Raw genomic sequence first — 22,615 nt, forward strand, 5'->3', positions numbered from 1 at the left:
TAAGATTTTGATGAAAGCATTTTGCACAGTTAACCATATCCAGTGCACCCATCCATTCAATAAATGTTCCTTTTTTAAATTGAGACCTATAACATTTGTTAACATCATTTGTGTAATTATGTGTCATTTGTCTGATGTAAATTGAGGGAGCAAAATAAAAGCAGTATCGGCTCCAAATATCGGCTCAAGAAAATCGGCAGCCTGTATCGGTCATCGGCTAAGGCTGATGGAAAGAAAATCGGTATCGGTACTAAAAAATCCATATCGGTCGATCCCTAGCCAAGACATATTTCTCTACCAGAAGGACATCAAAGAACCCAAGTTGAAGACATGAGTCGATAAAAAGCAAAAATCCAGCGGCAAGATCAAGAATGCTTGTAGGTCCCTGAGGGTGTGGGTGGAGGTGCAAATCAGTATCCACGTGTCAGACAAAGAATGTGTGTGTGTGTGTGTGTGTGTGTGTGTGTGTGCGAGAGAGAGATAGAGGGAGAGAAAGAGAGAGGAAGAACTATTGTTTTGTGTGGATATGTATAGATGTGTACATGCACTTGTTGGGTGTACAAGAGGGTAAGTCAGCGAGTATTTGTGCGTGTATTGTGTGTATTGTCTAAGTGTGTGTGTAAGCGTGTGTGTGTGTGTGCATACTAAGAAGCAGTTGGCATGGTGCCAGCGTGTCAAGGGACACAGGTCAGCGGCGTGCCACCCTCAGAGCCCTGTGGTGCTGAGGAGAGGTGACAGCGGGTGGTCTGACAGCCCCCTCTGCTACACACACCCAGAGGGAGGCCGCTCAGGACAGACAGCCCCAGGTCTGGCCCTGACAAGGCTCAGGTCTGGGCCACATTAGGGCCAGATCCTTCAGAGAATACTAATTTACAGCACGATGGCAACACGACGGCCTGTGCACTGTGACTTTCAGGGGACCTCTGTTCTCATCTGCTGGGTTCTGTTTTCCTTTTGTTTTGTGATGCGCAGGATGAGGCAATCTCACAGCAAGGCAATAATACCATTTCATTCTCTCTCTCTCTCTGTGTGTTTGTGTGTGTGTTCATTCCTTTGTTCTGCTGGTCCACTAATTGCTCTATTATCCTCAATCACCAGAACCATCAAGGCTTTCGGTTTTGATTTTTTTGCGAGCTACAGTGTGTTGAAATTGCTGGTGACTGCAAAAAAATACTTGCTCCACAGAGTGAATTAAACGACTGCAGATGTGCCACTGCAACAAATATCAAGTGTCATGTTAAGCATGATAAAACAAATGGTAGTTGACATTTTTACTGTGCAAAAAGTGCAAAGAATTGTTCATTAGCCACAGTCTGCATACATTTTTTTAAATCTGAGTTTGTATTTGTAGCTGAAATATTTATGTTTCTAACATTAAGATACAGTCCTCCAAACTTAAAAAAAAAACTTTTAAAAAAAGTGCAATTGAGTTACCTATAGCTGAAAAGGCGTAAAGAGTAATTGGAAGAATGTTCAAAGCCCAGGAGAATGTTAGATGTATTTCTTCCTTTTCCTACCTCCCATTTCTCCTCCACCCTCTGAGTCCACCCAGTAAGGTAGGATTATGATGCCACAGCAGACTGAGGGTGTCTCACTCGTGGCTGGTGGTAAGACAGCGAAGCAGCTTCAGTATGCTGTGAGACGCCATTATGGCCTCCACCCGGGCTTCTTTGCCCTGCTCTGGGTGCCTCCAGGTCATCAGCTCCAGAGGACCCCTGGACACCATGTTTCTGGAGTGATCTGACCACATAATCAGCTCTCACAGCTTCCCCGTGAGGACGATGTCTGTTTGTCTTTCTGTTATGCCTTTGATTAAGCCTTGGATTTAGTACTGTCACAGGGGAGGGGTGGACACTACGCTCTCAGTTCACAAGGCACGGGGGAGAAAAATCACACCACAAGCTCCCACACGTCAAAATGACCCATAATCCTCCTCTCTCTCTCACTCTTTGCACCTCTCTCCTTCTCTGTTGCACCCTCTCTTACTGTCTTTCGCTGTCTCTCTTTCTCTCAGTTTATTGACATTTTCAATTGATTACTACAGAACACTAGCCTGGGTGCTATTCCGAACTTAGTCCCGCCCACAACATTTGAGGTCGGGAAGTTCGGTCTGGCATTGCTCCATTGTGGAGCAAGTATGCTCGCCCTAGATCGGGCGGACCAATAAAATCGGGCTTTACGATGATGGACAGGTGAGCAACAGCGCCTGGTCCATCACGTCATCTGAGCATGCTTAGATTAGGCTTATGTTTTAGGGCTGGGATAACGCGTCGACGTAATTGATGACGTCAACGCAAAAAATACGTCGACGCAAAATATGTGCATCGATTCATCAAGCATAAAGCGTGCAGCGAAATATTTTTTAATTTTACACCTTTAGTGTTTCCCATACGATGACTAATCTGTGGCGAGGAAAATCAAAACCGAAACAAAACGAAATCAAAACCAGCCTATTTAAATTAAAGATCAGATAAAATCCTTTCATTGAGCTGCACTTTTTACGCACGCAGCCTATCCTTGCCCCGCCTGCTCTCCCTCATAACGAGCCCGCTGCCCCTCCTCTGCATGTGCATTTAACAAAATATTCACGATTGTTGGAGGATTGTTGTTGCCAACTGTGGAGGGGGACCTGGACTGGGCGAACCAGTTGAACCACTTCTACAACAGGTTTGACTGGCCTGCTCCAGCTCCAATGGCGGGGGTCTGTCCACCATTCCCCAGCCCCCACCCCTCCTCAATACCAGTGCAACACTCAACTCCATCATCACAGGCTATCGTACCCCCACCATCACTGGATTTTGCACCCCTCCCCCAAATGGCGATCACGAACAATGAGGTGACAACGACTTCAGTCAACAGCCAGACACACAGATCCCAGATGCACCCCTCCCCCTCCCCTACCCATTACAACAGATCAAGTGACAGCCCAACTAAAGAAATTGCGCAGCAATAAAGCAGCGGGGCCTGACAGACTGTGTCCAAGGCTACTCAAGGCCTGTGCTGCTGAACTGGGGGGGCCACTGAAGCACATCTTCAATTTGAGCCTACGCCTTGGACAAGTTCCAACACTGTGGAAGACATCATGTCTCACCCCTGTCCCTAAGAAGCTACACCCTAGTGAGCTTAATGACTACAGACCTGTCGCTCTTACATCACATGAGATGAAGACAATGGAGCGATTGGTCTTAGGTATGTTCAGACCCCAGGTACACCATGCACTAGACCCGTTACAGTTTGCATACCAGGAGAAAGTGGGCGTGGACGATGCCATAACTTATCTTCTACACAGGACACATTCCCACCTAGACTAGAGGAAAAGTGCTGTGAGAATCATGTTCTTTGATTTCTCAAGTGCTTTTAACACCATCTAACCCCTCAGATTGGGAGACAAGCTCTTGCAGATGGGTGTGGACGCTCACCTGGTAACCTGGATTACAGATTACCTGACCGAGCGACCACAGTTCGTCAGACTGAAGAACTGTCTCTCTGACACTGTGATCAGCAGCACCGGAGCGCCACAGGGAACTGTGCTCTCTCCAGTCCTGTTCACCCTGTACACATCTGACTTCTGCTACAACACCGAGTCATGCCACATGCAGAAGTTTTCTGATGATACTGCAATTGTGGGGTGTATCAGGAACGGGCAGGAGGAGGAGTACAGGAGCCTGGTGGAGGACTTTGTGCAATGGTGCAAACTCAATCATCTTCAATTCAACACTTCAAAGACCAAGGAGATGGTGGTGGATTTCCGCAGGTCTAAGCCCAGTCTGCTACCAGTCCACATTGATGGGGTCAATGTGGAGGTGGTAAGCACCTACAAGTATCTGGGTCTCCACCTGACAATAAACTGGACTGGTCAGCCAACACTGATGCACTCTACAAGAAAGGGCAGAGCAGGCTGTACTTCCTGAGGAGGCTGCGGTCCTTCAATGTGTGCAGCAAGCTCCTCAGGATGTTCTACCAGTCTGTTGTTGCCAGCATTCTCTTCTATGCAGTAGTATGCTAGGGAGGAAGCACAAGGAAGAAGGATGCGGGGCGAATTGACAGGCTGGTAAGGAAAGCTGGCTCTGTAGTGGGAGCTGAACTGGAGTGCATCACTTCACTATCTGACAAAAGGACCCTGAACAAACTGATCAACATCTTAGACAATGAGTGTCACCCACTCCACAGCACTATTGTTAAGCAGAAGAGCCTGATCAGCTGGAGACTTCGCTCACTGCCTTACACAACAGACAGACTGAGAAAGTCATTTGTCCCCAGGGCCATTGAACTGTTCAATGCTTCACTTAAGGGAAGAGGAGAGATAGACTTCTCTGCATAGTCTGTCTGCCTCTTCACCCCCTCCATGTTTGGATACTGTCTGTCCACTAGCCACTTTTACCACTGTCTTTCTGCCTCACTGTTTGCGTGCTATATTAGCACATTAGCACATATGCATAACCCCTCCCTCCATGCCACAGCCGAACTGTGGCCACACTTGTACCTTTTCTTAAAATAGTTAAATATATAGATATATAGACTTTAGTTCTGCATTGTTGCACTTACTCATTTGCACTATCACCATGACCACTATCACCATGACACTCATTCACACAGAGCACCTTACCTTACCTTACTATGCACAGAGAATCACAGGCTCAGTCCCTGCCTCAGTCATTGCAAGCGCCTCTGATTGATTAATCACCACTATGTGGATACTGTTTTTAGAATTGATTTAGATTAAGTGTTAGTATAATTTGTATTTTAGTATATTTAGTATATTCTTTATCTTCTACTGTCCTTATTGCTTAGTTGTGTTTTTATATTATATACTTTAATTACTTTTTCTGCTGTTAAAGAATGTGTATGTGTTGTCTGTATGCTGCTGAGACTGATTTCCCCTGGGGATCAATAAAGTATCTATCTATAGTACATAGAAGCATTGCATAGAACTAGGCTAAATTGCTATTAAATCTGCTAAATTGCTATTAAATCGTGACCATGATGCGCAAATTTGTTCAAAACTGCTGTATTAAAGTTAACTCTGCTAATGTCTTATCACAACATAGTACATTGAGGAGACTAAACTAAGTTAAGTTATGCAATCAAACAGTATCTCAAAGCTAACGTTAGAATACTGTTTAGATTAACTAACTTTGGATTAACTAATTTTTACAAAAGACCAGAAAACAATGTTAAGGCATTTGTGGAGAAGGATGGTTTGTGTGTTTTCTTCCTACACATCACGGTAAGCTATTTCGTTGCTCTAATTGGTTAGATCTATCCAATTGAGTGCAGAGGCATTCCCCCCCTGTATCAGTTGAAACACGCCCCATACTTATGTCCCAATGGAGCAGTATCAGACTCATATTCTGACTAGAATTGAGTATGACAACATCAGGCTAACAGAACACACACCTCACTACAAAACACTATTACCACGACCCTTGAGTGCCTTACATATAGTCTTATCAAATAACAGAGCCACAATCCACTTACACTATTCTACAGTACATCCTCTGCCGCTATGCCCACTACCATGACCATTGTAAATGAATGCCTTCTCTTGCTCCTTGGCCAAGGTCAGCAGCTGAGGGTGAGCGATGAGGGGTAATCTGCAGCCTCGCTCCATTACAGTGCGGTCATAAAGACAGGCACATCCTCACAGCTGCTGAAGCACACCACAAATAACCTGCTGAGCAGCTCTTGCCAAAAGTCCACTATGACAAGCTGAATGTAGTTGGGAAATGGTCTTCATTTTGTGTTCATACAGACAGACACACACACACACAAACTGACATAACAGCTTCCCAGCATACACTCACCTCAGTTCTTTTTATTCATTTTCCATGGAGTTGTCACACACTCAGATACCCAGATGCCCTTCTATCGAGCACACACATACAACAACAACAACAACACCTTACATTTATGTAGCGCTTTTCTCGATACTCTCGATACTCAAAGCGCGTTAGAGATTATTATTATTCCTCTCTGTGTGCATCTGTCTGCTGCAATCTCTGCGCAATGATGCCTCAATCAGATCTCTGCCATCCTTCACAGGCCATCAGTCATCTCTCCAGACGAGACCACGGCCACACTCAGAGATAGTGGGTGTCACTGATGGCCTAGGATCTCAGTCCTTCTTGGTTAATGGCCACCGATCATCAGAAAAACAACAACAGGTACCTTTACAGAAGGCAGTCAGTAATTTTGCCCAATGTAAAAGCAAACAGACCATCAAGGAAAATCAGTTGGAATGTGAAATGATATGAATATCAGATGGGCCACAGAAAAAAAATCAAATAAAATATTGTAGTGTAGTTGTGTGTAGCTGTAATGCAGGAGGCTGGGGCTGGTTACTGCTTCTGCCATATTTTGAGAGACAAAATGCTGCCGGTAAGTAAGTACTGCTCCCTCCTCTGCCAAGAGGTCCCCCGTTGGCTGGGGATTTATAAGCAGAAAGGTGGCTTTGGGCGACTCCGTGAGGAGACATCTGTGGCGCAATCTGGTGGAGGAGTGGAGTGGTCAGGACACAAGGTCACCACTTATGCCCCTGTGTTTTTCGCAGAAGAGTGTGAAGGACACATACCTCTTCTTCTCTTTGTTTGGCCTGATTTCTCTCTATTTTTCATCCATCCATCTATCTAACTACAGTATTTTCCTGTGCATTAGCCGCATTGTGTATAAGCCACAGGATTTTATGTTGCAGTGTTTAATGCAAGTTAAAAAAAACAAAACCATATTAATACCATATGAACCGCCCCTGTGTATTAACCTCATAACTGAAGAAATTTTGCAAAATCCATGTATAAACTGCGACTAATAGTTGGAAAATTACGATATGTATCTACCTATTTTATAGTTTCCTGTCTATAGCTGCTGGAATCACACACATAATCTCTAGTGTCTCTCTATACTATAAAGAAACAAAGTGTAAGAGCTGAATTGTGAACACATACATACATACACACACACAAACAATCAAACCAAATCAACCAATATACAATCACACACACAGCCATTCAGACAAATATACACAGACCTTCCAATGACCTTAGTCATGACTTAAATTAACCTTTGCTCATGATCAATTTCTTTCCAGAGTTTATTTACACAACTAATCAACATTAGCTTTTTAGTCAATAGCTTGTCTGCTTTGAACATACTGATAGCCCTTCAGCACAATAGCAAAGGACAAAGAAATTTGCTTAAAAAACACAAACACACACTCCTTTCCATGTCTGTAAATATCTACAGGGACGGAGGCTTTTACTTGACAATGAGTGTGATGAAACAGAACTCCTCACTGCAGTAAGGAAGCCTCAAGCGTTTATTCTCCATTATGACCCCCAAACATCCTGCTGTGATTATTTTCCTCTCGTTTGCCTATTTTCACTATACTCTCATACCACAAAATAGGTTTGCACAAGTAACCTTACGGTAAGGTTTGCAGAGTGGAAAAGTTAGCTCTCAAGAGAAACCTGTGATGGAGTGAATTCTTTTGAGTCATCCGTTAAGCAAATCTCAGCAGTAAATGACATATTTTGCTAGCAATGATGAGATGTTCTTGAAGGTCCTGAATCTTTTTAAGAACACACACTGAATAGAAAATTGTCCTTTTCCGAGGCCACCGCTGTGCCCCTGGTCTGATGGAAACTGTCTGAGGTAGGCCGGGACTTTTAACTGCTGCGCAACTTCAAAGTTTTTTTTTTTTTGCATAAAATTGTAAAGCTAGAGAGAGGGATGACTGCACAGGCCAAGCCAATTCTGAAGATTTATGCTGAGTGTGATGTTTTTCCATAGCCCACAGCTGACATGGAGCACTTAGATTCACCACTGGGGTGGGAAATGGGCACATGGAGGAGGGCTAGCAAGCCTTGCGGTGGCTAACCGCTTTTAACAACAGAATATCATGCCTCCATCAAGGCTTGTCCTGTCTGACCCCATCAAAGAATTCCATAATTCTCTCCTAACTATGTTTGGCACCTGCATTTCAGAATGGGAGCAAATCATGGAATCCACACACGGTGTTCATGCAATAGAGCAAAATTAGTAACCCTACACATTTAGTAATCAGAGTGCATCTTAGAGCGCCGGAAGGTTCTTCAGCCTGCACCTACAGAAGAGTGTTTGGGACTACTTGACCCTAATTTGCTTCAGCTGTGAACAACTGTTAAGTTAAAAAATAAGCATTTTTGAGGATCTATGTGCCGTGGAGTGTTTATTTTTACCTGAAAAAAATGGGGATCATGCAAACTTAGCTTCCCCAACTTTCAACAAAGTGCTCTTGGCTCTAAGCCCTAAGGCAGTGGACCACCTATAATAACGCTAATATTTTGTGGACCACCTATAATAACACTGATATTTTGACTTCCTTTGGTCTGATTCAAGTAGACACTGCTTTCTTTTTCATAGTTTATTGATTTAGCTCTGTCTAGTTTAGTAGCTGACATGTGGCCATGCTAATTTGAGCACACTCAATCCTGCACTGGCAGTCAAGCTTATTAATTGATTACATTCTTAATTCATCATCTCCATCTGTGCTGAGCTGTCACGGATGTCAAGGCTTGATGAGTGTGGAGACAGCTGTCAAACTGTGACAACACCACTCAAATGAACTATCCTCCCCTATATGGAGGATCATATCCATTTGGGACCAGAACAGAAAGATAGCAGATCTGTGCAGAGCCCACGCCAGCAAAACTATACGCTACTTTAACTAGATACACTAACTCAGAGTACTAAACATAAAGATTAAAATGTGTGATCTGTGGCCACATAAGGTTTTATGGTCTTTAACAGAGGTAAGCAGTACAGTGTTCTACTGTAAACTCACAGAAAGAGGTCACAGACACATATGACAACTCTGAATGGTAGAGCCATTCTCTGTAAAAGTTTAAAAATGCTTTAAATGTTATTAATTCAAACCGCAGATATATATACGGTAAAAGCCTAAATTAGACTTGCACAGGGTGCACCTCCCTAGTATATGGTTTACATTACTGTATTTCAACAGATAAAAGTAGATTTTATTCCACTGATGGAAGTTATATATTATATGTTAAAGAAGTAATCAATAGGTGTCAGAGGAGTAACCTCATGCCCACTGAGCTGGAAGAGACGCTCTGGGGAAATTATAGTGCTTTACTGTTAATCCCGTCAGTCAAGCGGCTCGCTGAAACACTCGCAGCCTCGCTTCAACACTTCTGCCTTTCCTGCGACAACTCATTAAGATGGACTGGCTTCGGTTCCCTTGACCCTGCCATCCCATGGACCAGCGCGAGGGTTATCATTCCGCCTTAAGTGCGTCCCCTATGTGGTTTTCACAGTCGGCAGCGAGGAGTGCTCACATATTTTGCGGTAGCGGTGCCAGCCAGATCTGTGGTGCGATCATGTGCCTCATAAGCTGTGGATCATATGCTTTCCCTCCCCTGACCCTCATGCCCTCACGCTTTCCTCTTGTTGTTTCTTCTTGTTTTCTCTCTGCCTCTGTCTCTCCTTCCCTCCCTCTCTCTCTGTTACACTCTTATTTTAAATCTCTTTCTGATATCCAAGTTACACTCTCCATCTTTACCATCTGTAAATGTCTTTTATTCTCATGTTATCCTTTTCATTTATTCTATTTTCACAACCTCTTCCTATTTGTCTCTCTATAACTGTGTATTTGTTACAGAAATAAACAAGAGAGAAAGAGAGAGAGAATGTATTACCTGTGCTGCTGTCACCGTAAAGTATAAGTACACTAATTATGTGTTCAGAAAACAGTTCTAAATTCAGAAATTTTCACTCCCTCATGTTCAAACTGGGGCTCACTATACTGCTGACATGAGGATTGCACCAGCAGTTCATGCAGAGAAACATGTCTCAAAGATCCTACAAATATTCCACACACACCGATGGCAATTCTCAAACAGCTCCCACCCACTTACTGCCAGTTCACATCCAAAGCATGTGGCACACACAGAGTTTTCGAACAGTACTGCTTTCTCTGTCTCTTTCCATCTCGCTCTCTCCATCTCAATCTCTCAAGCTCTCCTTGACACAAATAAAGCATGCCCACACATATGTATACTGACGCACACATTACACAGACACACACACACACACACACACACACACACACACACACACACACACACACACACACACACACACACACACACACACACACACACACACACAAACAGAGAGAGAGAGAGAGCAAAAGAGAGAGAAGAGATCAAATCCACTGCAGTATTTATGAGAGTTGGAGTAGAGGCTCCACTCTGACTGCGATTCTCCTCCCACTGAGAATGCCACTGCGGCACCTTCACCATCCATATGTATTCACGTGTGTGTGCGTGTGTGTGTACGTTTCATATGTAGGCACACGTGTGTGTGTGCATGTGTGTGTGTGTGCATCTTTGCATGTGCATTTTTATGAGTGGGCGTGTGTGTGTGTGTGTGTGTGTGTGTGAGAGAGAGAGAGAGAGAGAAAGGGAGAGAGAGAAAGAGAGGGAGGGAGAGATAAAGAGAGGGAGGGAGAGAGTGGGAGGTAGCTCCAGTCCAGTGTGCTTGTCCTGTAACAGTAAACCACCCATCTCTCAGGGCCCGTCCACACGGAGACGCTTTTTAGGTTAAACGCAGAGGTTTTGCTTCGTCTTGGCCGAGCGTCCAAACGAATCCTGTAAACGCACTGCCCGAAACTGCACTTTTCTGAAACCTGGTCCCAGAGTGGAGAAATCTGAAACCACAGCCCGTTTGAATTCGTTTAGACAGCGAAATCGCACATCCTGCTTGCGTATCGATGATGTCATCGCCACACCTCAGCTGCCCTGGACTTGCACTTATAGTATTGCCTAACAATACTAGTTTTCATACATGACGTTACCTACGATTACACTCTGATACATTACGATTATAAACTGGTGCTGCGCAGTGCCGATAGCTTATGACTTGGTGGACTGAACACTGTTTTTTCACTGTCAGTGATGCGAGAGAACTTAAGTTATTAGGAAAGTGCGGTGTAAGTTTAGGCTACATTAATTTGTGCGTAGTGCCAGTGTCATTCATTTATTTTACATGTCTTACAACATATATACATGCATTCACAGTCGAGTGAAATCAGATATAAGCATACAAAGACGCAGAACTCACGTTAAGCCGATGGTAGCACACTGAATGCAAATGCGCGATTTGATTTGATGCAGGCAAACGTATTGTTACTAACGAAGGTTTTATAGCAATATTATAAATGTGGCGACAGAATAGCCTAGAACTTGGGTAAGCCTTGTGTTTAGTAGCCTAATTGCGGTGATAGCCAAAACTAATGTGAATCACGGACTATCCTACAACCAAAGAAAGTAAAGGTGATTAGAAGGCCTACCTGCGTTAGCCAAATAAAGGACGGGACTGCACCCTTCACAAACCGTAAAAAAATAAAGTTGCTTTAGTTTTACAGTTGACAGTTCACCATCAGTCCACACAAACAATTCTGGTTTCCTTGCACTAGCCATTTTGTCATAGCTTATTCTGTCTGTTTGTAAAGGAACTGCAGCACAGACACCCTCATGGTGACGCCTCTCCATCTTTCTGACCACTTCTTCATCCAGTTCAACGTCAGCCTGACAGAACAGCCTCCAGCTCCTCAGCCGATGGTCATGTTCCGCCGCAACATCCGGAACCTGTCTCCAACGTACTTCTCCTCTGTGGTTGCCTCCGGTCTACCTCCACTCAACACCTTCTCCTCTCTGGAGGTTAATGAAGCCACTGACTCGCTCTGCTCCACACTGACCTCGTGTCTAGACGAGCTGTGCCCTCTTACCACAAGGCCAGCTCGATCCAAACATTCTCATCCATGGCTAAATGATACCCTCCGATCGCAGTGCACCAAACTCAGAGCCGCGGAGAGGAAATGGCACAAATCCAAACTAGCTGACGACCTCAAAAACTACCAGACACTCCTGACCTCCTTCTCAGCCAGCATCACTGCTGCTAAGACTGCTTTCTACAATGACAAAATCAACAGTGCTACAGACACTCGAAAACTTTTCTCAACCTTCAAATCGCTACTCAACCCTCAGCTGCCTCCTCCTCCATCCAGCCTTACTGCAGATACCCTCGCCTCATTTTTTACAAACAAAGTGGCGGCAATCAGCAGTCAATTCTCTACATGCCCACTCAACGCATCTGACTCAGATACCGCACTCCTACAACCTCTAGGGACTGCTGGAACATCTTTTTCAGCATTCACGCCTCTCTCCGAGAATGAAGTGTCCAGACTCCTGACATGCAGCCGTCCTACCACATGCTCGCTGGACCCTATACCTACGAGCCTACTTCAGTCCATCAGCCCGACCATCGCTCCAGCTATCATACATGTGATCAATGCCTCGCTAACCTCCGGCACATTTCCAACAGCGTTCAAAATGGCCCGGGTAACACCGTTACTTAAGAAAGCTTCTCACAACCCTGCTCAAGTCGAGAACTACCGCCCTGTCTCACTACTGCCTTTCCTATCCAAAGGCATTGAACGAGCAGTCTCCAAACAGGTCTCTGACTTCCTTTCACAGAACAACCTTCTGGATCCAAATCAGTCTGGGTTCAAAAGCGGCCACTCTACCGAAACGGCTCTGCTGTCTGTAACAGAAGCCTTAAAAGAAGCCAGGGCGACCGCTCGATCATCAGTACTCATTCTGCTTGACTTATCGGCTGCCTTTGACACAGTTAATCACCGTATCCTTCTCTCTATACTCGCTGACATGGGAATCTCCGGAGCTGCTCTCTCCTGGTTTGAATCCTACCTCACAGGACGCTCGTTTAACGTATCATGGCTTGGTCAGCTATCTGCACCTCACCATCTCACCACAGGGGTCCCCCAGGGCTCAGTGCTGGGCCCCCTCCTCTTTGCTATCTACACCACCTCCTTGGGACAGATTATCCGTTCGCACGGCTTCTCATACCACTGCTATGCAGACGACACACAGCTCTATCTGTCCTTTCCACCTGACGACCCCCTGGTTTCAGCACGGATCTCAGATTGCCTTTCAGACATAGCTACATGGATGAAGGCACACCACCTCCAGCTGAACCTCTCAAAGACTGAACTGCTGGTCATCCCAGCTAAACCTACCATACACCACGACATCAACATCAAATTTGACTCCCTGTCTGTTTCACCGACCAGGACTGCAAGAAATCTTGGAGTTGTTCTCGACAACCAACTAAACTTCTCAGATCATGTTGCCTCAGTCGCCCGGTCATGCCGTTTCGCACTCTACAACATACGGAAAATCAGGACTTACTTGACTCAAGATGCTACCCAACTTCTGGTTCAGGCAATAGTCATCTCACGACTCGACTACTGCAATGCCCTCCTGACAGGTCTCCCAGCCTGCGCAGTGAAACCACTTCAGATGATCCAGAACGCGGCGGCGCGCCTGGTCTACAACCAACCCAAAAGGGCACATGTTACCCCGCTGCTCATCCAGCTACACTGGCTACCTATGGCGGCCCGTATCAAATTCAAGTCTCTAACGCTTGCCTACAAAGTAGTCTCCGGTTCTGCTCCCACCTACTTGAATGCCCTCATACAGACTTACACTACCTCCAGACCGCTGCGCTCCTCTGACAAACGACGTCTAGCTCTACCACCGGTACGCTCAAGCCAATCCAAACTTTTCTCATCTGTTGTTCCTCGTTGGTGGAACACACTGCCAGTTCCTACAAGGGCAGGGACATCCTTTTCCACTTTCAAAAAACTCCTGAAGACCCAGCTCTTTAGAGAACATCTACTCTCATTGCAACACTTACAACAAGTCTTACTGATCCTAGCACTCACCAGCCGTTAAACTGACAAGTAACTGTTAAAATACAGCACTCACCGACGCACTTATTCTTACTGTACTCTAATGTGTTTTTTTAAACTGTCCTAAAATTGTGAGAATTGTTCTAAAACTTACTGTTTACCATGTTGTTAGTCGCTTTGGTTAAAAAAGCGTCAGCCAAATGTAATGTAATGTAATGTAATGTAATGTAAAGCACAAACTTTGGTTAATTTCTGTAAAGAAACAGTGCCACCTATAGGCCTGGGGTATGAAGTAACGTGTTGAGTCGTGTTGAGATGGATCCGTTTGGACGCAAATATTCTTGATGCGGTTTCAGGGAAGACGGAGGAAAAAAAGATCGGTTTCGTACGTGTGGACTAGCCCTCAGTGTCCATCTGAGGCCCCAATCTCTGCTGCCCTCTCCTCTCCAGATCTCTCACTTTGGGCTGTGCAAGCCTTTGAGCCTCTGGGTCAGTGCCTATCCACTGTCCATTTCCCCTTCCTTCCTTCCACTTCCTGTCCTCTCCTCTACACTTCTCTTATTTCCATTCTCTCTCTTCTCTGCTCTCCTCCATTATCCTTTCCACTCCTGACACTGTTGCTTTCTTCCATCCTTCTCCACTGCCTTGTCCTCCTCTGTTCTAGTCTCCTCTCTTCCCTGGGCCTGTTCTGACTTTCTCTTTTCTCTCAATTCCTCCACTCTCCTCACCCCTCCCCTCCTTTTCTCCTCACCATTTCCCCTCTGCTTCTCTTTTATGCTGCCATCACTATTCTTCTTCTTGCCTGTTCTCTCCTGTTCCCTGTCTCCTCTCACCCACCTCTCCTCTCCACACCTCTCCTCTCCTCACCTTACCACTCATCCTCTCTCCTCTCTTCTCTCCATCCCCTCGGCCTCTATCCTCTCCTCTCCCAGAATGCGGCACACAGCTGACCTGACTGACCTCTGCATGATAATGCTGCTTTGTGCACTGCAGCCCATTCATCAGCTGTGAGTGTGTGTGTGTTTGTGTGTGTGTGAGAGAGAGAGAGAGAGAGAGAGAGCATGCAGATGCTCAAAGGCCCCTACAGGATAAATAAACACATCTTTAGAGAAGGCCACCTTTATGATCCCTATCTCTGTCTCTCTTGAACACACACACACACACAAACAATTATTCCTAACAATAGGTGCACAATCATACACACGCATAAACGCACGCACACACACACACACTACAGACACAGATCCTCCCTATGCTGTAGACCCTTATCTTCAGCTGATCAGACCCACATACCACTAACTCATATCACCTTGTATCACAACAAACACACACACACGCACACACACACATAAACTACACTGAAAAGTGTGCAGGTTAGCCATCAGATTTTGTCTCTTCCATTTAGTTTACATTGTGAACTGAGGTTACAGCTAATAAACATTCCCCATTCCTAACACAGCTTTGGCTTCACTGAACCTCCGCGGTCCCGCCTCGCAACACAGTGCAAGGCATCACCTCTCCCCAGCCTCACAACCGACTGGAATGCTGTTGTATCTCACTTTGAATCCTTTCCATTTGCTGAGCATGTCCTCTTTGCCAAGTCATTAAAACTTCTGAAGTAAGCGGCAAAAAAATAAATAAACAAACAGACAGACAAATGACTGAGTGCAGCTGGGTATGACAAGTGTCACCGGGAAGGGAAGTATGCCACACTCACTCCTGTCAGATCACAGGGCTCAGGGGAGAAAAAAGAGCACAAGCTGCCACACAACAACTACCCATAATCCTCTCACTCTTCTCTCTCTCTACCTCTCTCTTCTCTCTCTCGGTCTCTCAAGGTAGGTAAAGACCTTAGCTCCCGGACCAGAGCAACCAGAGAGGGTGGCAGACGGGTTTTCATGTTTAATCATTTGCTCCTCCTCACAGCTTCCTCGCCTTCTGCTGATGGATTGTCATTTTTTATTTTGTCTGTCCACCAAGGGTTTTCTTTTCTTGGAGAGGATATTCAAATCAGACATTAAAGCATCATTTTTGTCTCCCTTGCATTGCTAATCCATCATGAATAATCTATCTTCCTGCATCCTAGGCCAAGGCTGTCTTCCTGAATCACAGGCAACATTTCACAGCCCGAGTTGCCCTAACAAGACAGAAGAGCTTTGTCATGCATTTTAAAAACCTGCAGTAAATGTGACATATATCCCTGACATGAAATATATTTTAGGTGAATTTAAAACAAGTCAAATACTTAAGCACATAGCAAAGAGAACGCCCATGCCAGTGCTTTATCGGTACATTTTAAGAATGAACCACACTAATAACTGTTTCAGGAACATGAAAAGGAAACAACTTTGACCTTGTGCTATGTTGTGATTGTTAGTATATGGAATGCTACTACGAAAGTACCCATTTGAGATGACTGGAGAATGAGGCAGTCAGCAAAAGTGCTTTGAATGGCAAGTTTTGAGAGGAAGTTGTTTCTTTGAATTTAATTGAATTGAAATGAAATGAATTGGCTCCACGCTGCAGTGGCCTTTGACTTGTATTATTATTATTATTATGTAAATGCTGTCATTTTTTAATAGGCCTTTAACTTTTGCGCCAGTTGGTTTGGTTGGGTTTTTCACGGTTAACAAGATTCCACTTCAGTTAGGCTACCTTTGTCTTAGTTCGAAGTGATTCAGCTGCCATGCTGACTGGTCTGGACCTCAGTAACCTCTATGGTGCATACGACCATGGTCCATACCACATTCGGGTCCAAGTGCCCACGGGGACCCAGATTAGAGTCCGACCTGGGTCATTTCCCGATCCCACCCCATCACTCTCTCTCTCTCTCTATTCCGTCCTGTCTGTCCAGCTTGTCACTCACAGAACATTCTAGTACGCCGGCAGGAGCAAAATACACTCCATTACACAGGGGGCCTCCAGTGACTTTGAGACAGGCAACAACTCAGGCAGCCCTCCAGAAAAAAACAAAAAAAAAACAAAGCCCCATTGTGTATCACAGCAACACACGGCAACACACTGCAATGCTTGCCATGAGGCAACCCGACAATCCGCGGGCAAAGCACAAACACACCTTTCATCCTTCACGCTTCTCTCTCTTATCCCTTCATTCTCTTGTTCCTGCCTTTGGCAGCGTGGTGCGCGCCACGCGTTTCATGGTGTGGCCCGGCTGAAAGGAACTGGGCGGAATGAAAGGCTGTTTCTCCACACGGCCACGTCTGTCTGTGACTGAGAGAGAGAAAAGAGAAAGGGGGGGGGGGGGGGGGTCTCTTGGCTGACACAAGCACAAGGCAGGAGCAGTGGCGTTTAAAAATGACCTCGAAAATCCCACTGTCCTCCTCATGCCCAGGGGCTAAGCTACCACACACTCACACACACACATACACACGCATGCTTTCATTGGCTGAGGTGCCATCTAAACATTGTCCAGCCAGACGATAAGAACTAGAGCTCAAGAGTACGTTTGTGTGTAAGTGTGTCTGTGGGGTGCATATAGACAGACAAGAGAGCAGGAGGGAGAAGGATACGAGGATGGAGTGAGACTAAAAAGAGAACGAGAAAACAAGACAAATGTGGGGAGAGAGAGAGGCGGAAATACAGGAGGATAAACAGGGTGGGCTATTATCCCTACTGCTCTCTCATCTGCATTAACAGCCTGGATTTGCATCTGCCTTCCTCAGTCCCTCCAGTGAAGTATGCTGATGACCTTCCGATCACAAAGCTACTGATTTCTCCCTGGAATGACTCAAAGGGCCTTGGATTCTAAATGAGGACAGGAGTTTTCCCTCGCAATGAATGAAGCTAAGAGCTAAGGATATGGTAATCAGTGCCAGGAGAGAGGACCGCATTCCGTCTCCTCCATTTCCAAAGATTTCTGGACAACACATCAGCAGAGTGTTAAAGTTCAGATTTCATCTGACTTGTCATGGGATTCTCACATGAAGTACATGCTTTTTAAGTCAAGGCCAAAAACCCATTATCCCAGTGTTGACAAAAGAGCGGATCTCCAATGTGATGTTCTACAGCAGTGGTCTCCAACACGGTGCCCACGGGCACCAGGTAGCCCGCGGGACGGCTATGAGGCGCCCCCAGCGCACTTTCTAAAAATAGCCAACAGGTCGCCTGCAGATCACACTCTAAAAATACGCTCCATTGTTAAGTTTTCAATAGATATTTAAGTCTAGACCAGAACCATTTTAAGAATGTATGTAGCCATACATCTGTAACATTAAATTGATATTGGTGATACCTTACAAATTGTAGCTGCGTTAAATTTTAGCCTTTGGCTCCAAATCCGTTTCCCATTCAATCTTTAAACAAGGGAAGCGGAGCGCATACACGCTGCTCGCACGCATAGACAGTAAAGGGGGAAAAACTTGCTTGTCTAGTGTAGCGAATGGAAGCATATCTTTGCAAAAGTTCTGTGGCCATTCCATGTTCGTCAAATACGGTTCTTGCATGATTGTTCAAGGTATGAAAAACAATTGCTTTAGCTCACAGGCCTTTTCTCCTCCGTAGGCAACTGCCGTATAATAGCGCTGAAAATGTTATAGCATGCATGACTGAGCAGGACTGTGCATTACCCTTTTTTGTCAGATCATGGATCATTTCAGGTGTGCAATAACTTTAAAAGGAGTTTTCATATGTTAGGGTGGTGTGGGCGATTACTATTGAAATGTTAAAACCGAATTGTCCACTGAAATCAGAACTTAAACAACCCCTGAATTCATAATGGTGGGTGGGTATAAATTGGGTACAAATTGTAACCCAAATTATTAATTGCACAAAAAGATTTGTAAAAAAAAAAATAGATTAGATTCCCCATGCAAACTTTGAAATGAACAAACTAAACAAAAATGTTGGTAGTGTTGCATAGGTTATTGATATTAAATTTGAAAATACAGTTGCTTAATATATAAAGACGTATAGGCCTGCACAATATTGATAATTTAAAAGTAAAAATCACATAGGCCTATTATTTAGGAGGACTACCGTCGCAAAAAAGGGGTGAGGGTATGTTTGTTTAAATGAGTAGCCCTCCATATGATTTCGGGTCTTCAGGTAGCCCTCATTCCCAAAAAGGTTGGAGACCCCTGTTCTACAGCAAATACACCTAACCTTCATTCATTCAGTTCTTCAACATTCCAGCCAACATTCCAAGGGTCTGTCTTAGGAGAGAGAGTGCAGAAATGTTGCTGCTCATTGGAATCCCATCTTCCTCTTTTCCGTCACTTAGCGAAAGACCTGATGAAGCTAAAGGACAGTTCTTTCCCTCTCCATTAGCCTGCCACCTATACACTCCATTATTCTCCCTGTCAACAATTCTGGTTGCAATGTTTTAAAAACTATATTTTTATGCTCTTGTACCCTGTCATGTCAAACTTAATAAATTAATCTGAATCATTCTGGATAAAGCAACAGGCTAGAGAGATCAACTGTGAAAGACAGAAAGAATTATACAGAAGGGTTCAGATGCAAAAGCCTCTAAATGCCACCTACGTCAAAAATGAGATAAAGATGGAGAGTGGATGCTCTCCACACATAGTATACGTTAATCAAATAATTTTACTTCAAAACCCACTAAATACCACTATCTTCCTGGTCTGAAATATCGATTTATAGGCAAAAACCTATAGGAGCCTGAATTTAAATGCTAATTTAAAAGAAAAGTGGTCAGACGGATTTGGAGGGTTTTGCATCTGAACTCTTCATATATAGAGAGAATAACAAGACAGAGAGAGAGAGAGAATAATTAAAACAAAGAAAAGTATCCAGCGACAGCACTGATGATCACAATGTCTCAGCATCAGAGAACGCCAAGGCTAAGAACAGACCGTTGCCAGTGTGTGACTGCTAATTCAAGCTGCTCAAACCATCCTGCTCTCCCAAACCCTGGCCACCACATCTATGCCAGTAAGACCCCCAACCCTGTGCAGTGTAATCAGCTAACTGTGGGGACCATAACGCCAGATCTGTCAGTGATGGAGCATATGCCATCATAAAGACACCCACCAGCCTGTGTCAGAAGAAAAATTATGGAAATTGATGTAATTACTAGGGCTGTCACTTTAACCCAAGAAAATCCTGTTATATATTCAGAGCACAAATACAGATGATGCAGACAAGTTCAAATTTAAATTTGAATATGCTTGTCAAAAACACATCGTATTTCAAGGCTCTCAGCTCTTGGCTCTCAACACTGGCCATGGCTCATATTACTGGCGAATAAATCGAAGTGTGGAACTTCACCAAACAGAACCCGCAGATCTAATCCAAAGCAGGACCAGGACTGGGCTGGAGCCGCTTCAGGTGGAGTGAGATGTCAATTTAACTAATTCATTCTCCTTACAGAGTCATGGTTTTCATATATTTACGGTCACTGTTATTATGATGGTTTTACAATAGCTTTTTTTTTATATAATTATATTTATTTGATTTCATACATGTAACAGAAATTGCTTGGTTTTACAATTGTTATCATTTTATTAATACGATTTAGTCTATTACTATTATTAGCGTTTTTTATGTTAGCTATATATCTACTTTAAACTGTTTGTTATATTTTTTCTAATGTTTATTGTCATTATTGTAGGACGCTTTGGATAAAAGCCATGGACTATATAAGCCATAACCATAAAAGTGTAACAAGAGGTCACTTGCATGTCATCTTAAAGAAAGCATCTATTGCCAGCAACCTGAGATCACAATGCGTCCAGCATGACAAATGCACAGAGGTGTCTTATGGGTAAAAACAGGATGTTGCTCATCTCTTGCGGGCCTGTGAAGCCTGGATGCCTCTCTACTGCTTACACTGTGCTATCCATGCCAGCAGTGCATTAGCATTACAGAGTCTGGCTAGGGGCTACTGACTAAATGTCAATCAACCCCACTTAGATCTAATGTGCCTGTTAGTGGGAAACAATAATGCTAGAAACACAGCCCAGCTGCATCCAATGCGTGCTGGGAAGAGCTGGGCTCGAACGTCCTGAAATGGCCTGCTAATCACTTTATATCCTTTATGATATTTGATTTCATTCCTCTACCCATTCAGCCTGTGAACGCCATGACTAATGCGCACCCATCTTTAATGGATCAGAAAAAAGAGCTGCGATGAAGTTAAAACACATCAAGTAAACGCCCTAACATGTTGTCTGGTCATGCCTTGACTGTAAAGATGAGTTATTGCTTACGGTATATTTCACTACCATCTGTGTCTGTGCCTCTTGAGGGATCTAACCTTGGTTCAGTTACTGAACTGCCAACGGAATCTTCACTGATTTGTTCATATTCATTTTTATTTCACTTTGCATACTCCAAAGAGGTGACCTTGGTCTATAAAACTAATTTTGAGTTGCCATCTTGATCATTTGTATGAACTTTAAAATAAATCCCAGTCTGAACGCTTCTCAGAGTGTGCTACCTGCCCAGAGGTCAATGACTGAACAGTCATTACAGTGCAATTTAGAGGACGACTTGAGGACTGTTTCTTTTCAAGTACCTGTCCAGTCGTAAACAAAGAAGAGACTGATGGTCACTCAGAGAAGTACAGTGATCAATGTCCCCGCTAAGGACTATTCATCATGTAAAATTAATGGTATTTCATTTTAGAACAACATTCAGGCTATACTGAAAGTGCAGTGTCTTCCTAATTCAGATCCCTCTGATCCATTAGATAGTTTAGTGATGGACACTGTGACGGAGTACCGCCACTACAGTTGAGTATGCGCTCTGACTGCCATACCAATGGGCCTGGCTCTTTGCCGTTGCAGTCAAGCTGCAGGTTTAGTGCCCCGGAGACCCGGGTTCAATGGCACTGCTCTCTCCCTTCGCTACAGACACTATAATAAATATAAAAGATATGTTGGCATCTATAGATGCTGTTAGACAGGCACTGAGTAGTGACCCACCAGCATCTATTATCCTGAATAAGATGCACTCTTGACTGCCCGAACAAAGTCTCACACAAAACCCTACCCAGTGTGTGAGTGCTGACTTTTGTTGGTCTGTTTCTTCCTCAGAGTAGTCTATGCTGAGCCCGACGGCCGATCAGCTAGCTGTCACTGTTTCTGGCCGTCCTTCACAGCAAGGAGCCAAATAAACCTCCCTCCCCATCTCAACTGCCACAGCAGCCACCATCAACTGACAACATGCCCGAGACAAGCACTCATTGGGCCGAGCATAAGCTAAAACTGACCCGGTTGCTGTGGAAACGTACAGGCGGACACGGGTAGGCAGGGGATCCAGGACTCCATGGAAAAATTCCCTCCTGTGCCGCCTTAAGCACTGAGATAAGGCTTTATGCAATTTAATTCAGATGGGGTGGGGGTGGAGCACCAGGCCTTTCCAATGAGTGCCACTCGCTATCGAGACCCATTTGGAGACAGCCCAGGCTGGAGGACGATAAGCAGACACACAGCCACTGAGCCGTCTGCTATTTGTGTGCTCCTCCACCCAGGTTTAAAACCTGAGCAGCCTTCTCATTTTAACCTATCACTGGCACAGCTTAGACTACTTACTGCACATTTATATCTCCACTTAATGATGAGATGGCACGTGTCATGACCTCAGTAAACAGGAGGAGAGCGTATGTGGAAATGCATATTTGCGCTCAACCGTTCAGTTTTTTTTTTTTTTTTTTTTTCATGTAACTTCGGCTGCTACAGTCCATTCTGTATTCTGGCTAGGCAGAGACTATGGCCACTGGTGTTGATTCAAACATCTGCATGCCTGCGGGCTATTTGAGTGCACACCTAGGTGGAGTCACACAAAACTCTTTTCAAAAAACAAACGCCCCAATGCCCGACGCGGGTGCCATTTTCAAACTGCCATTTTGCGTGGTTCTTG

At 44.5% G+C, this 22,615-nt stretch overlaps 1 protein-coding gene across 9 annotated transcripts in view; it reads right to left on the minus strand.

Annotated features, from left to right (window-relative positions):
- LOC121706986 (band 4.1-like protein 1) overlaps positions 1–22,615 on the minus strand; it is a 102,914-nt gene that overhangs the window by 61,676 nt on the left and 18,623 nt on the right. The window lies entirely within an intron of this gene.

The sequence above is a fragment of the Alosa sapidissima genome, chromosome 4 (assembly GCF_018492685.1).
Source record: "Alosa sapidissima isolate fAloSap1 chromosome 4, fAloSap1.pri, whole genome shotgun sequence".
Taxonomy (NCBI): Eukaryota; Metazoa; Chordata; class Actinopteri; order Clupeiformes; family Clupeidae; genus Alosa; species Alosa sapidissima.